The following is a 13,526-nucleotide window of genomic DNA, read 5'->3' as shown; positions in this document are numbered from 1 at the left end:
TTCTCCAGGCAAGAATACTGTAGAGGGTTGCCATGCCCTTCTCCAGATCTTCCCAACCCAGTGACAGAACCATGTCTCTTACATCTCCTGTATTGGCAAGAGAGTTCTTTACCACTAGTGCCTCCTGGGAAGCCCATGAGAATCCAGTAAATTTTAGATAATAGGAAGGTAGGATGAACTTGACTACTCTTGGGGATACGCTCTGACTTTATATGTTGATTAGCCAGTGAAATATTGGGATTATAAAAAGACAACAAACATGTTTTCTATTAAATGAACAGTCAGATAAATTGAGATTGGGAAGGCCCCATCCAAGCAAGTTGGCTTGGCCATAACTTATTTTTGAAAATTAATTTACTAGAATTATATATACATCACCCTTGGGTCCTTAGTTCATGGCACACTATAGTGAAAAATACATCTTTCACGTGTGTCAAACCTTCAGAGCTGACTACCATATACCCTGGACCTTTACAACTTCATTAAATTGACAAATGTCACCTAATGAGGCCTCCTGGGAAATGATTCTGGTATACATTGTCCACAAGGGAAAGCTAGACATCCATTGTAAGTGTATTTTGTTTGTTATAATCTTATCCAGGCTTTTTTTTTTTTTTTTTGAGTAACATCGCTTTACACTGCCGTGTCAGTTTCCTCTGCACAGCAAAGTGAATCAGTCATATGTATAAAATACATCCTCTCATTTTTGGATTTCCTTCCCACTTAGGATACCACAGAGCACCAGGTAGAGTTCCCTGTGCTATACACTAGGTTCTCATTAGTTATCTATTTTATACGCCATGCTAATCTTCTCTGTATTGTTCCAATTTTAGTATATGTGCTACCCAAGCCAGCACCAGCTTATTTTGACTTGTATTTATCAGTGGTCAGTGTATGAAATTATTTTATATTGATTGATACCATTTGTTATGTATTTGGCTTAAATATTGAGGACATAATGATAAAATAAAATTTATCGATAAAACATTTTATTGCTCACTGTAAAAGCAAGACAGAAAATATTTGCAAGATAGCTTTAAAATCTGTGCTTTTAAATGAAAAGGAGCTTCTTAGAAAGAAGTTTCATCATCTAATTTATGGAAATAGTAGGCACCAAATAAATTTCAATGTGTTTTTTTCAATTATAAAAAAGTACTTAGATACTTCTAGGACAAGAGGCATAGTTCTGGCTATTATAGAGAGTACTTAAAAAAAAAAAAAAAAATGACAGTCCAGCATAGGAGTTGGGCCATAATAGAGAGTAATAATTGTCATACCAGAGTTAGGATAAATCACTGGGGAGAAAAAGATTAAATCCAGATGGGCTCAGGAAAGTCCTGTGTGGAGATGGTGTTTACACCAATCTTTAAAGGATGGAAGTTCTCTTTCAGTCACGTTCTTAGATACATTTATATTGTACATCTGATAAAACACTTTTCTACTCTGTATTAGTTAACATATCTGAAATGTGCTTTCAGCATGCCTGACTCTGCCCAGTTTGGTCAGCCCTACACAGATTTGTTTTATGAATTAATCTATATATTGGAATGTCTTTGTTTCTGTTTGTTAACAAGATTGAACAAATATTCACAGCTGGCTCAGCCCTGCCTCTCTGAAGTCACAGTAACATCTTCCAAAGTGAATATTAATGGTTATTACCAGTGTCTGATTAAATAAAAAGTCTGTCTAGCATTACAGCTAAATATTAATTAATTCTTGTTATAATGTTGACAATTTGAATCTTATATGATACCCAACAGATACTAGAAACTCAAGAAATATTTTCAAAAATAATTTAGTGAATTTTAATTGGTTTATCTTAACATTTATATTGAATATACACAGTTTTTTTTCATAGCTTTTTGAGTGTGTACGTGCTAAGTCGCTTCTGTTGTGTCCAGCTCTGTGCGACCCTGTGGGCTGCAGCCTGCCAGGCTCCTCTGTCCATGGCATTTCTCCTGGCAAGAATACTGGAGTAGGTTGCCATGCTCTCTTTCAGGGGATCTTCCTGACCCAGGGATAGAACTCGCATCTCTAATGTCTAACCTGCACTGGCAGGGGAATTCTTTACCACTAGCATCGCCTGGGAAGCCCAGGTTTTAGAGTACAAAGGAACAATAAGCCATTTATATATGGTAAAGAGCTGATTGGCAGGGGTTGGCTCACTGATTTATTTGTAACCATCAGGCTGGAGGAGCAGTTAGGACTCAAATGTGATCAGATTCCTCAGCACATTAGCACTGCATCACTGAATTGCTGTCCTCATGGTGAGCGTCCTGCAGTTTATCCTGCTTATTTGTCCTAAGATACTGGCTTGGGAAAGCGACTCTGGATTAAGATATTCAATTCTTACTTCTATATCTATCCATCTAAAAATGTTTACCCTGTGTTTGGATGATGAATCCAGCCTTATTAAACAGCATACAGTACTGTTAATATTTTTGCTTTCCTAATTTAAATTTTTTATTTTCTGACTCTGTATCTGTCCTTGCTCTTAACTTGAAAATTCTTCTTGAACTTCCACAGTCTCCCCATTTGATTTTTTGTCTACCTTTTGAGACAGATTCTTCTGTTTTCATTCCTTACACATAGGCCTATTAAAGATGTTCTTTTGTAACCTCTGATAGCCTCACTCCCATCATTGTTTTAAATGGAGATCGAAGAAGCAGCAATGTCAACCGTTCTAAACTCTGATCTCTGTGCATCTGGGCATTTCTAAATTACCATATTAACTCATCCTGGTAACTATTAAGATTCAAATATTTTATAACTGTTGTAACTATTCCAGAAAAATAAAAACATTAAGTCCAACACGTAAAGTGAAAGCTCTTCTACAATACAGAAATAAGTTTCTTGTAAGTTTTTCAGTGGTATAAATGTTGTTTTAACCTGAAAATATGCCAACTTAAAATATATCACAGAAAAAGTTATAATAATTATAGAGGATAGATATTTTGAGTTGACAGAATCACTGGAATGTTTTCAGTATTACTGCAATGGAAATTTTACTTCTTAGAGTTATGAAGATACTACCACATAATGAATGGATAAGTACCAAATTCTGTCTGTGCTCCATAATGATGTTTCTTATCACAAAATATTTACTTTGCCTACTTTCATAGTTGATAAAAAATCTTGCTCAATGCCAATTTTCTAGACAATTCTTCCACTGTATTATTAAGAGTAAGAGTTCCTGGTTTTCTTTCTTCGATTCAGATGAAGCACTAAAGAAAGGCCACAAACTCTGAAATCACCTTATAACAAGCAACATGACTTGGGTTCTACAACTTTTTCCATGAGACAGGAAGCAATTGAATGTCTCCATGGCTTTATTGAAAGTTTTTATAAGTCTAGACAAAAACTTACACAGAAGCTGGTTGCAACCTTGTAATTACAGAGTGAATATATGCAGAATGACTCTCTACTGAGAGTCAGTAATTCCAATTACACTCATGATCTCTGGGAGTAGACCAGTTCATTTGTTTGTAACTTCTTTACAATTCCAAATAATTTTGGATCTTGATTTAAGCTTCATGAAACTGAAGATCATAAACTAGTGAAAAAAAAATTGGTATTAGGACTTCATTTTATACTTTTTTTTTCATTTTATACTTTAATTCACTTGTAACACTATATTATAAATTGATATGTTAATATTTTCAAATTTTGATTTTTTATCTACATACAAACAGATTTTGTTAGCATTTAAGTAGGATGACTGTTACATAGAAATGCATGGATTTTGAAATTCTTTTTAAGATCAGACTATTTATTTTTAAAAACCAGTCTCTATAAAGACAAAGTTATTAGGAAATAACCAAGATGTCTTTGTAAATCATCAGTAGTGTTTTGTGATTAATGGCCCATTGATAGTTGACGTTGCCTCTTAAATAAAAGAAGCAGCAAATCAAACCTACTTGACTCTTGGTAAACTTTGGTTTAATCCTAGGCGCTGTGTCTGTCATTAAATCAGTATTGCTAGGTGAGCAGCAGCAGCTAGGTCTACTAAGGTTGAAATGGGTTATCAGAATAGGAAGTTAGGTTAATTAAGGTAAGTAACAGAAAACGATCATATATATTTTGGGTAGAAAGTGATAAGTCAATATAAGAACACAGATATTCTCTTGGAATAAGTCAGTGCCTCCAAAGTTTGTAGAAACAGAAAATAATAAACTCTCCAAATTGCTTCCCTGCTTCTGCATACTGGTTATGTGACATTGCTAAACTATTTTCACTCTAAACAAATTAACTTCCTTTATTTCTCTCATCTGGAGGGCAAATGTATCATAATCTTCCCAGTTACATCCAAGGTCTAGCCTTGGTCTTAATTCTAAGACGAAGGGAGAGACTCCTACTAACTGTTTGGTTCTTTCTCCTGGTCCAATTATTTTTAAAGAGAGGCCAAAGTCATGTTCTGCCCAAACATAATGGGGTAGTGTCAGGTGGGATACAATGCCTGTACATGTAGAAAGTTTCTGGGAAAAGGCAAATCACGGTGAACTGGGAAGACACCCAAATTAAAACTAAGTTATTAGTATGATCTTATCAGATTTTATTAGCACATTAAAGAAAACACATTCATAACTATTTTGAAAGGAGCTCTCATGAAAAGAGCTTTCCTGTCAATAGAGAAGCATAAAGATTAGGTAGATAGGGTTTCTACTCTCAAAGTGCTTATAATTGGATGTTTGTGGTACTTGACAATTTCATTACCTCACTGTTGGCTATGGGATTATCACATATTCATAGTGAAAAATTAATATTTACCAACTTAAAAAGTAATCTATCACTACATGGGAAATAGATGGGGAAACAGTGGAAACAGTGTCAGACTTTACTTTTCTGGGCTCCAAAATCACTGCAGATGGTGACTGCAGCCATGAAATTAAAAGACACTTACTCCATGGAAGAAAAGTTATGACCAACTTAGACAACATATTCAAAAGCAGAGACATTACTTTGCGAGCAAAGGTCCATCTAGTCAAGGCTATGATTTTTCCAGTGGTCATGTATGGATGTGAGAGGTGGACTGTGAAGAAAGCTGAGCACCAAAGAATTGATGCTTTTGAACTGTGGTGTTGGAGAAGACTCTTGAGAGTCCCTTGGACTGCAAGGAGATCCAACCAGTCCATTCTGAAGGAGATCAGCCCTGGGTGTTCTTTGGAAGGAATGATGCTAAAGCTGAAACTCCAGTACTATGGCCACCTCATGCGAAGAGTTGACTCATTGGAAAAGACTCTGATGCTGGGAGGGATTGGGAGCAGGAGGAAAAGGGGACGACAGAGGATGAGATGGCTGGATGGCATCACCGACGCAATGGATGTAAGTTTGAGTGAACTCCGGGAGATGGTGATGGACAGGGAGGCCTGGAGTGCTGTGATTCATGGGGTCGCAAAGAGCTGGACACGACTGAGCAACTGAACCGAACTGAACTGATTTTACTTTTTTAAGCGTATACATAATAGTTGCATAGATTTATGTGTAAGTTTACTAATGATGATTTACTAATGATCAATCAAACAGCAACAAGAGACAAAATATTTGAGAAGTCAGGCAATCATTAACATATGTGGTGTGATTGCTGTTTTACAGATCCAAGAGGACTGTAAGATACAGAAGAGTTGACTCCATAGCTCTTCTACAAGGTCAAGTCCAGCTTTTGATAATCTATCAGCAATTTTAATTGATTCCTAAAATTGTTAGAAAAGTGTATAGATCTTATTTGCATCTATACAAAGACTTCCCCAATGGTTCAGTGGTAAAAGAATCCGCCTGCAATGCAGGAGATGTGGGTTCAATCCCTGAGTTGGGAAGATTCCCCAGAGGAAAAAACGTCAACCCACTCCACTGTTCTTGCCTGGAAAATCTCATAGACAAGGGAGTCTGGCAAGCTACAGTCCATGGGGTCGTAAAGGTCAGACACAATTGAGCTATTGAGCACACAAACACACATACAAAAGTTTGAAATTGTAGGGAGAGTCACTTCTGGTGAGTCAGTGGCTCCCTTTGGTCCCTTACTCTCACCTCGTAAAGCTGACATGGATCACAGGGCTCCTCACTCCCAAACCGTCCATGCCTTCACATCTCAGACTGAAAGACAAAATCCTCACTACGAAAGAAGACGATGGCACCCCACTCCAGTACTCTTGTGTGGAAAATCCCATGGACGGAGGAGCCTGGTAGGCTGCAGCCCATGGGGTCGCTAAGAGTCGGACACAACTGAGCGACTTCACTTTCACTTTTCACTTTCACGCATTGGAGAAGGAAATGGCAACTCACTCCAGTGTTCTTGCCTGGAGAATCCCAGGGATGGGGGAACCTGGTGGGCTGCCGTCTATGGGGTTGCACAGAGTCGGACGCAACTGAAGGGACTTAGCAGCAGCAGCAGCAGCAGCATGAGCCAAAGACCCCACAAAGTCTCCTCCTCCTCCCTCTTTGCTCTCTGAACTGATCTAGAACTTTCTCCTGCCCATTCTGCTTCTGACATACTGCTCTTCTCACTGTCTCTCAAACATCCCCAGAAGCTTTTACATTTGCTGTTTCATCTACCAGCACTGTTCTTTTCTCAGATGCCTGCACGGCTCCAGGCCTCATTTTCTTCAGGTCTAGAATAACAACACATTTTCCACACCCCAGCCTTTTCTATCCCAGTTGCTTTACTCTGTATCTGGCATGCAACATACTCACTCAAACTAAAGCATGAGGGACTTTGTTTAATCTAACTACAATTTTCTGTCATAGAGTTTTAAGTCATTTTATAAAAACATTGAACCTAGGAAAGTTGTGAAATCATGTTGGGAGATCTTTTGAAAGTGTGAAGTTCCTACCACTTTTTAGCTTCTCTAATGGCTCAGATGGTAAAGAATCTGCCTGCAGTGCAGGAGGCCTGGGTTCCATCCCTGTGTTGAGAAGATGCCCTGGAGAAGGGAAAGGCAACCCACTCCAGTATTCTTGCCTGGAGAATTCCAGGACAGAGGAGCCCACATGTCCTAAGGGTTGCAAAGAGTCAAACACAACTGAGTGACTGACACTCACTCTTACCAGTTTGGGAGAGTTTATGAGCAATCTACCCTGAACTTAGTAAATAAGTTGTGATTACTTCACATGCTCATGGTACAGGTGGTTGACAAGTAGTCAACAGGCAATGGACTGTATGAGATTTGGAATCAGAGGAATAGTATTGAATATCAGTGTTGCCACTTCCTTACTTGTAATTTTGGACAAAGAGATAAAATAGTACTGAAGATAGTAATAATAGAAGCTTAAAATATATGAATGAATAAGTGAATGAACTTTTGTAAACCGCTTAAACTTTTTTATTAAAGACAAGTAGAACTTATAATATCTGGCTCACTTAGTTGTAATGTGGATGAAATAAAATACGAAAATGCACTATAAAGTGAAAAACAATGTTAGTGTTGTTACTCTTGGAAATCAGGAAAGTAATGCAGTAAACAAATAACTGGAAAAAAAAAAAACAAATAACTGGAAGAAGTTTATACAACCTTGTGGGTAGAATACTGGTCAACACATTGATATGCACAAATCTAATCACAGTATAATTGTGAAAGTATAATAGTGAAAAACTAAATATAGTAATGTTTTTGCCAGATGACTATGTTCCAGCTACTAAACTAAGAATTTTAGAGCATTATTGCTAGGAATCACTACTGCAATCCTATGAGGCAAGTGATTATTATCATGCTAACATTATAAATGAGGAAAGTGAAAGAGTAACCAGTCACATATCACATAGCTTAGTAAACGCTTCAACAGTGACTGGAATTGGTATGTTTCTTAGTCATTCAGTATTTTATCCACTCAGATTGATATTGTCAATCTAAATTCATAATAATTCATATCCTCCCATCAGTTTTACTTTCCTCTTTGAAAGTAGAACTATAAAAGGTAAAGAAAATTAATTAACATTTGTTAGGATTCAAAAACAAATATACAAATTCCTCCACACATGGAAAAAAAAAAAAAAACCTGCTGCAATGAGTCAGAAAAACATGAGGTCAGGGGTGTTTATATAAATTTGAAATAAACATACAAAAGGATACATCCTCAGCAGCGTTGGTAAATTTTATTGCAGGATGTGCTTGTTAAGGAATTCACAAATAAAAGCCCTCAAGAGTTCCGGCCCAGCTGCCCCTTGCAGAGCATAATGGCTCTTTGGCCCTCTGTTCCACCAGAGGTCACCGCACCACTTGCCCAGCAAGGCCTCCAGGTGTTGAAGGCGGGTCCTCCCTACCCCAGTGGTGACCTCCAGGCACATAGAGTGCTTTCCTGGGTCTTAAGGGAGGATGATCCATCAATATAAGTAAGCTTTTCTGCTCCCATAGAATTCGTAGAACATGCAAGGAGGTGCTTAATTACCCAAGCCCTAGAAATTCCAATGCATCTCTTCTCATGCTTGATTATATAAAAAAAAGCAATAAAAATTGCTGAAAGACTGTACTTTGAATGAGGTTGAAACCCAAGAAGTAGAATGTAACTGAATTACCACTATCTTCAATTTTTTGTCATTTGAAAGATCAGCTCTGCTGTGAACAACTTTTAGGTGTTGCATACATAAGTGGTTTTTTTCTCCAGTGTGATTTTTAACTTAAATGCTGATGGCAAGAAAGAATTTCAGGGGGTGAATAAAATGCACTTACAGGCGAAACAGCCATCTGATTGTGAACTTAGCTCTTGCATACTAAACAGGAGAGTTTTGTCTCTTGTCTCATAGCTACAGAAAAGCAGGAAGTATTTGGAAGGGAAAAATGAGGATTAGGAGGAAGTGGGGGGTGGGGAGGTCTGGTTTGTCTATGTGACACACTTCTTACTGGCACTATGCCCAGAAGTGTTTTCATGCTGCTTTGAAAGACAGAAGCTGAATAAGAAAAACTCTAAAGAGACTGCTTTTCCTGAGAAAACATTTGAGACAAGACAGTCAGGGCAAGCCAGGCCAGAATGGGCCATGAGACCAGACCTGACCAGGTGCGGGAGCCTGGTCAGTGTTGTGAAAAAGGCCAGGAAGAACAGTGAGGTGAGATGCCCAGAGAAGATACTGACCCTGAGGTCCTTGGAAGACTTCAGGGCTGGGGGCAAGTAGAAAAGGCAGCTTTGTGAAGTGGAGGCAGGGGAAACAGTGGAGAGGGAAAACACTTACTTTAAACTAGTGGGTAATGATCATAAAGAATTGGCGACTTGGAGATTAAAAATAAATGTTAGGATTTACCTAAAAGAAACAATGCAATATATACAAATATTTATATACATGGGAATTTGCTGCAGTGTTATTTATAATAATGAAAATTTTAAAGTAATCTATATGCCTGAAAGCGTTAATCTCTCTGTTGTGTCCAACTCTTTGCGACCCCATGGACTATAGCCCCTAGGCTCCTCTTTCCGTGGAATTCTCCAGGCAAGAATACTACAGTGGGTAGACATTCCCTTCTTCAGGGCATCTCCCCAATCCAGGCATTGAACCTGGGTCTCCTGCATTGCAGGCAGATTCTTTACCATCTGAGCCACCAGGAATACATATATATATATATATATATATATATGAAATACATATTATATATTTATATATATGACATATGTGTGAGTATGTAAATATCATAGAATAATATATAACCATTAAAATGTATATTCTAACAATATTTTAAGTCTAAATAAGTATATTAAGTTTAAAATTAGATACAGCAGTATTATATAAATATATATTGTTTAAAATGAGATACAGCAGCATTATATAAATATCTACATATTTGTATATGTAGATATATAAATATATCATGATATACATATATAATACATATATATGCATGTGTGTGTACGTATGTATGGAGAGAAGAAGAGAAAGATAATGAAAGGATACATCAAGATGTCAACAATGATTATTTTTAGATGATGGAATTGCATATAATTTTAATTTACCTTCTCTGACTTTTTTGTGTTTTTCAGATTTTTTAAAAAACACCAGAGTTCTCCTTTATATATTCTTAATTTTAAATGTCACTTGTAAACATTTTTTTAAGTTTTCAATAATACCTAATACAATTTTTAATTAATTTTTATTGGAGTATAGTTGATTTACAACATTGTGTTAGTTTCTGCTGTGCAGCAAAGTGAATCAGCTATGCACATATCTATCTGCTCTTTTTTAGATTCTTTCCCCATATGGGTCATTACAGAGTACTGAGTAGAGTTCCCTGTACTATACAGTAGGTTCTTAATAGTTAAATAAAATGTAAAGTTCCTCTGTTCCAGTTCCTCTCAGACCCCTGTAATGCTTTGAGTCACATCTCTTGGTGTCCCTGTATTTATCTACGTTTGTTTTCCATTCTTTATTAATTCTTACCAAGATTTTAAATAATATGTTTATATCTTATACTAGTTATTCTACATATGCCCCTGACTCTTTCTCTGCTCTTTATTGACCAATCCCACTCCTGTATATATATCTACAAAAAAATAAAACTACTAATTCTAAAAGATACGTGCACCCCAATGTTCATAACACCATTTACATTAGCCAAGATATGGAACAAATTCATTTCCATCAACAGACAAACAGTATATGTATATACATATATGTTATATATATATATGTATATTATATATATGTGTTTATATATGTGTTATATATATGTGTGTGTGTATATATTTTTTATATATATATATGTTCAGTATATATATATGTTTTATATATATATATATATATATTAAATGGAATATTACCCAACCATAAAAACTGAACTTCTGCCATTTGCAGCAACATGGATGAATCTAGAGGATAGTATGCTTAGTGAAATATGTCAGACAGAAAGAGACAGATGCCATATAATATCATTTGTATGTGAAATCTAAAAATTAAAACAAATATATATATATATGCAAAACAGAGACTCAGAAACAAATGTAGAAACAAATATAGAAACTGGTGGTTACCAGTGGGGAAGGGGAGAGGGAGGGGCAAGACAGAGGTATGGGATTAACTGATACAAAGTACTATATATAAAATTGATAAGCAATAAAGATATATTTTATAGCAAAGGGAATTATAGTCATTATTTTATAATACCTTTAAATAATCTAGAAAGTGTTTTATAATCTATAAAAATATTGAATCACTATCCAAAACTAAAATAATGCTGTATATCACTATACTTCAATGAAGTGAAAGTCAATTTATGTCAGCAAGGTCATGGTCTTTCTGGAGTCTCTAGGGAATACCTTTTCTAGCTTCTCATCATTGTTCAATTGCTCAGTTGTGTCTGACTATTTGTGACCCCAAGGAATGCAGCACACCAGGCTTCCCTTTTCTTCACCGTCTCCCAGAGTTTGTGCAAATTCATGTCCACTGAGTCAATAATGCCAAGCATCCATCTGATCCTCTGTCATCCCCTTCTTCTCCTGCCTTCAGTTTTTCCCAGCATCAGGGTCTTTTCCAATTAGTCAGCTATTCGCATCAAGTTGCCAAAGTATTGGAGCTTCAGCTTCAGCATCAGTCCGTCCAATGAATATTCAGGGTTGATTTCCTTTAAGATTGACTGGTTTGATCTTTTTGCAGTCCAAGGAACTCTCAAGAGTCTTCTCCAATGCCACATTTCGAAAACATTAATTCTTTGGTGCTCAGCCTCCTTCATGGTCCAACTCTCACATCCATACATGACTATTAGGAAAACCATAGGTTGCACTATATGGACCTTTGTCAGCAAAATAATGTCTCTGCTTTTTAATATGCTGTCTAGGCTTCTCATAGTTTTTCTTCCAAGGAGCAAGCGTCTTTTGAGTTCTTGGCTGCAGTTACTGTCTGCAATGATTTTGGAGCCCAAGGACATAAAGTCTGTCACTCCTTCCATTGTTTCCCTATCAATTTGCCATGAAGGGATAGGACCAGATGCCATGATCTTCATTTTTTGAATGTTGAGTTTTAAGCTAGTTTTTTTACTCACCTCTTTTACCTTCATCAGGAGACTCTTTGTTTCCTTTTTGCTTTCTGCCATAAGGATGGTGTCATCTACATATCTGTGGTTATTGATATTTCTCCACACAATCTGATTCCAGCCTGTGCTTCATCCAGCCCAGCATTTTGCATGATGTGCTCTGCATATATAAGTTAAATAAACAGGGTGAGAATATACAGCCGTGACATACTACTTTCCCAATTTGGAACTAGTCCATTGTTCCATGTCCAGTTCTCACTGTTGCTTCTTGACTTGCATACAGTTTTCTCAGGAGGCAGGTAAGGTGGTCTGGTATTACCATTTCTTTAAGAATTTTCCACAGTATGTAGTGACCCACACAGTCAAAGTCTTTAGCATAGTCAATGAAGCAGAAGTAGATATTTTTCTGGAATTCTCTAGCTTTTTCTATGATCCAACAGATGCTGGCAATTTGATCTCTGGTTCCTCTGCCTTTTCTAAATCCATTGTCAACATCTGGAAATTCACAGTTCATGTATTGTTGAAGCCTGGCTTGGAGAATTTTAAGCATTACTTTACTAGTGTGTGAGATGAGTGCAATTGTGTGGTAGTTTGAGCATTCTTTGGCATTGCCTTTCTTTGGGATTGGAATGAAAACTGACCTTTTCCAGTCCTGTGGCCACTGCTGAGTTTTCCAAATTTGCTGGCATATTGAGTGCAGCACTTTCACAGCATCATCTTTTAGGATTTGAAATAACTCTGCTGGAATTCCATTACCTCCACTATTTTTGTTCATAGTGATACTTCCTAAGGGCCACTTGACTTCGCACTCCAGGATGTCTGGCCCTAGGTGAGTGATCACACCATTGTGCTTATCCAGGTCATTAAGATCTTTTTGTATACTTCTGTGTATTCTTGCCACCTCTTATTAATATCTTCTGCTTTTGTTAGGTCCATACCATTTCTGTCCTTTATTGTGCCCATTTTTACATGAAATGTTCCCTTGGTATCTCTCATTTTCTTGAAGAGATCTCTTGTCTTTCCCATTCTATTGTTTTCTCTGTTTCTTTTCATTGATCACTTAGGAAGGCTTTCTTATTCTCCTTGCTATTCTTTGGAACTCTGTTCAGATGGGTATATATTCCCTTTTTTCCTTTGCCTTTTGCGTCTCTTCTTTTCTCAGCTATTTTTCAAGGCCTCCTCAGACAACCATTTTGCCTTTTTTGCATTTATTTTTCTTGGGGATGGTTTTCTAGCTTCTAGAGACCACTTATATTTCTGGAACATGCCCACTTTCTTCTTCTTGATACCCAGTAAGTAGTCTCTCCAATCTCTCTGACTCTGACCTTGACTTCTATGCTTTCCCCTTTCACTTATAAGGACTCCTGTGATTGCATGTAATTAGAGTGGTCTATCTGGATAGTCCTGAATGATCTCTACATCTCAAGATCATTATTATGTCTCTAAAGTCCTTGCCAACAAAGGTTCGTCTAGTCAAGGCTATGGTTTTTCCTGTGGTCATGTATGGATGTGAGAGTTGGACTGTGAAGAAGGCTGAGTGCCAAAGAATTGATGCTTTTGAATTGTGGTGTTGGAGAAGACTCT

General features: G+C 37.0%; 1 pseudogene; it reads right to left on the bottom strand.

Moving 5' to 3' along the window:
• Positions 1–762: 762 nt before the first annotated feature.
• Positions 763–857, bottom strand: LOC138990299 (U6 spliceosomal RNA; annotated as a pseudogene).
• Between the last annotated feature and the right edge of the window lie 12,669 nt (positions 858–13,526).

The sequence above is a fragment of the Bos mutus genome, chromosome 12 (genome assembly GCF_027580195.1).
Source record: "Bos mutus isolate GX-2022 chromosome 12, NWIPB_WYAK_1.1, whole genome shotgun sequence".
Classification (NCBI taxonomy): Eukaryota; Metazoa; Chordata; class Mammalia; order Artiodactyla; family Bovidae; genus Bos; species Bos mutus.
This window is presented reverse-complemented; position numbering and strand designations above follow the sequence as displayed.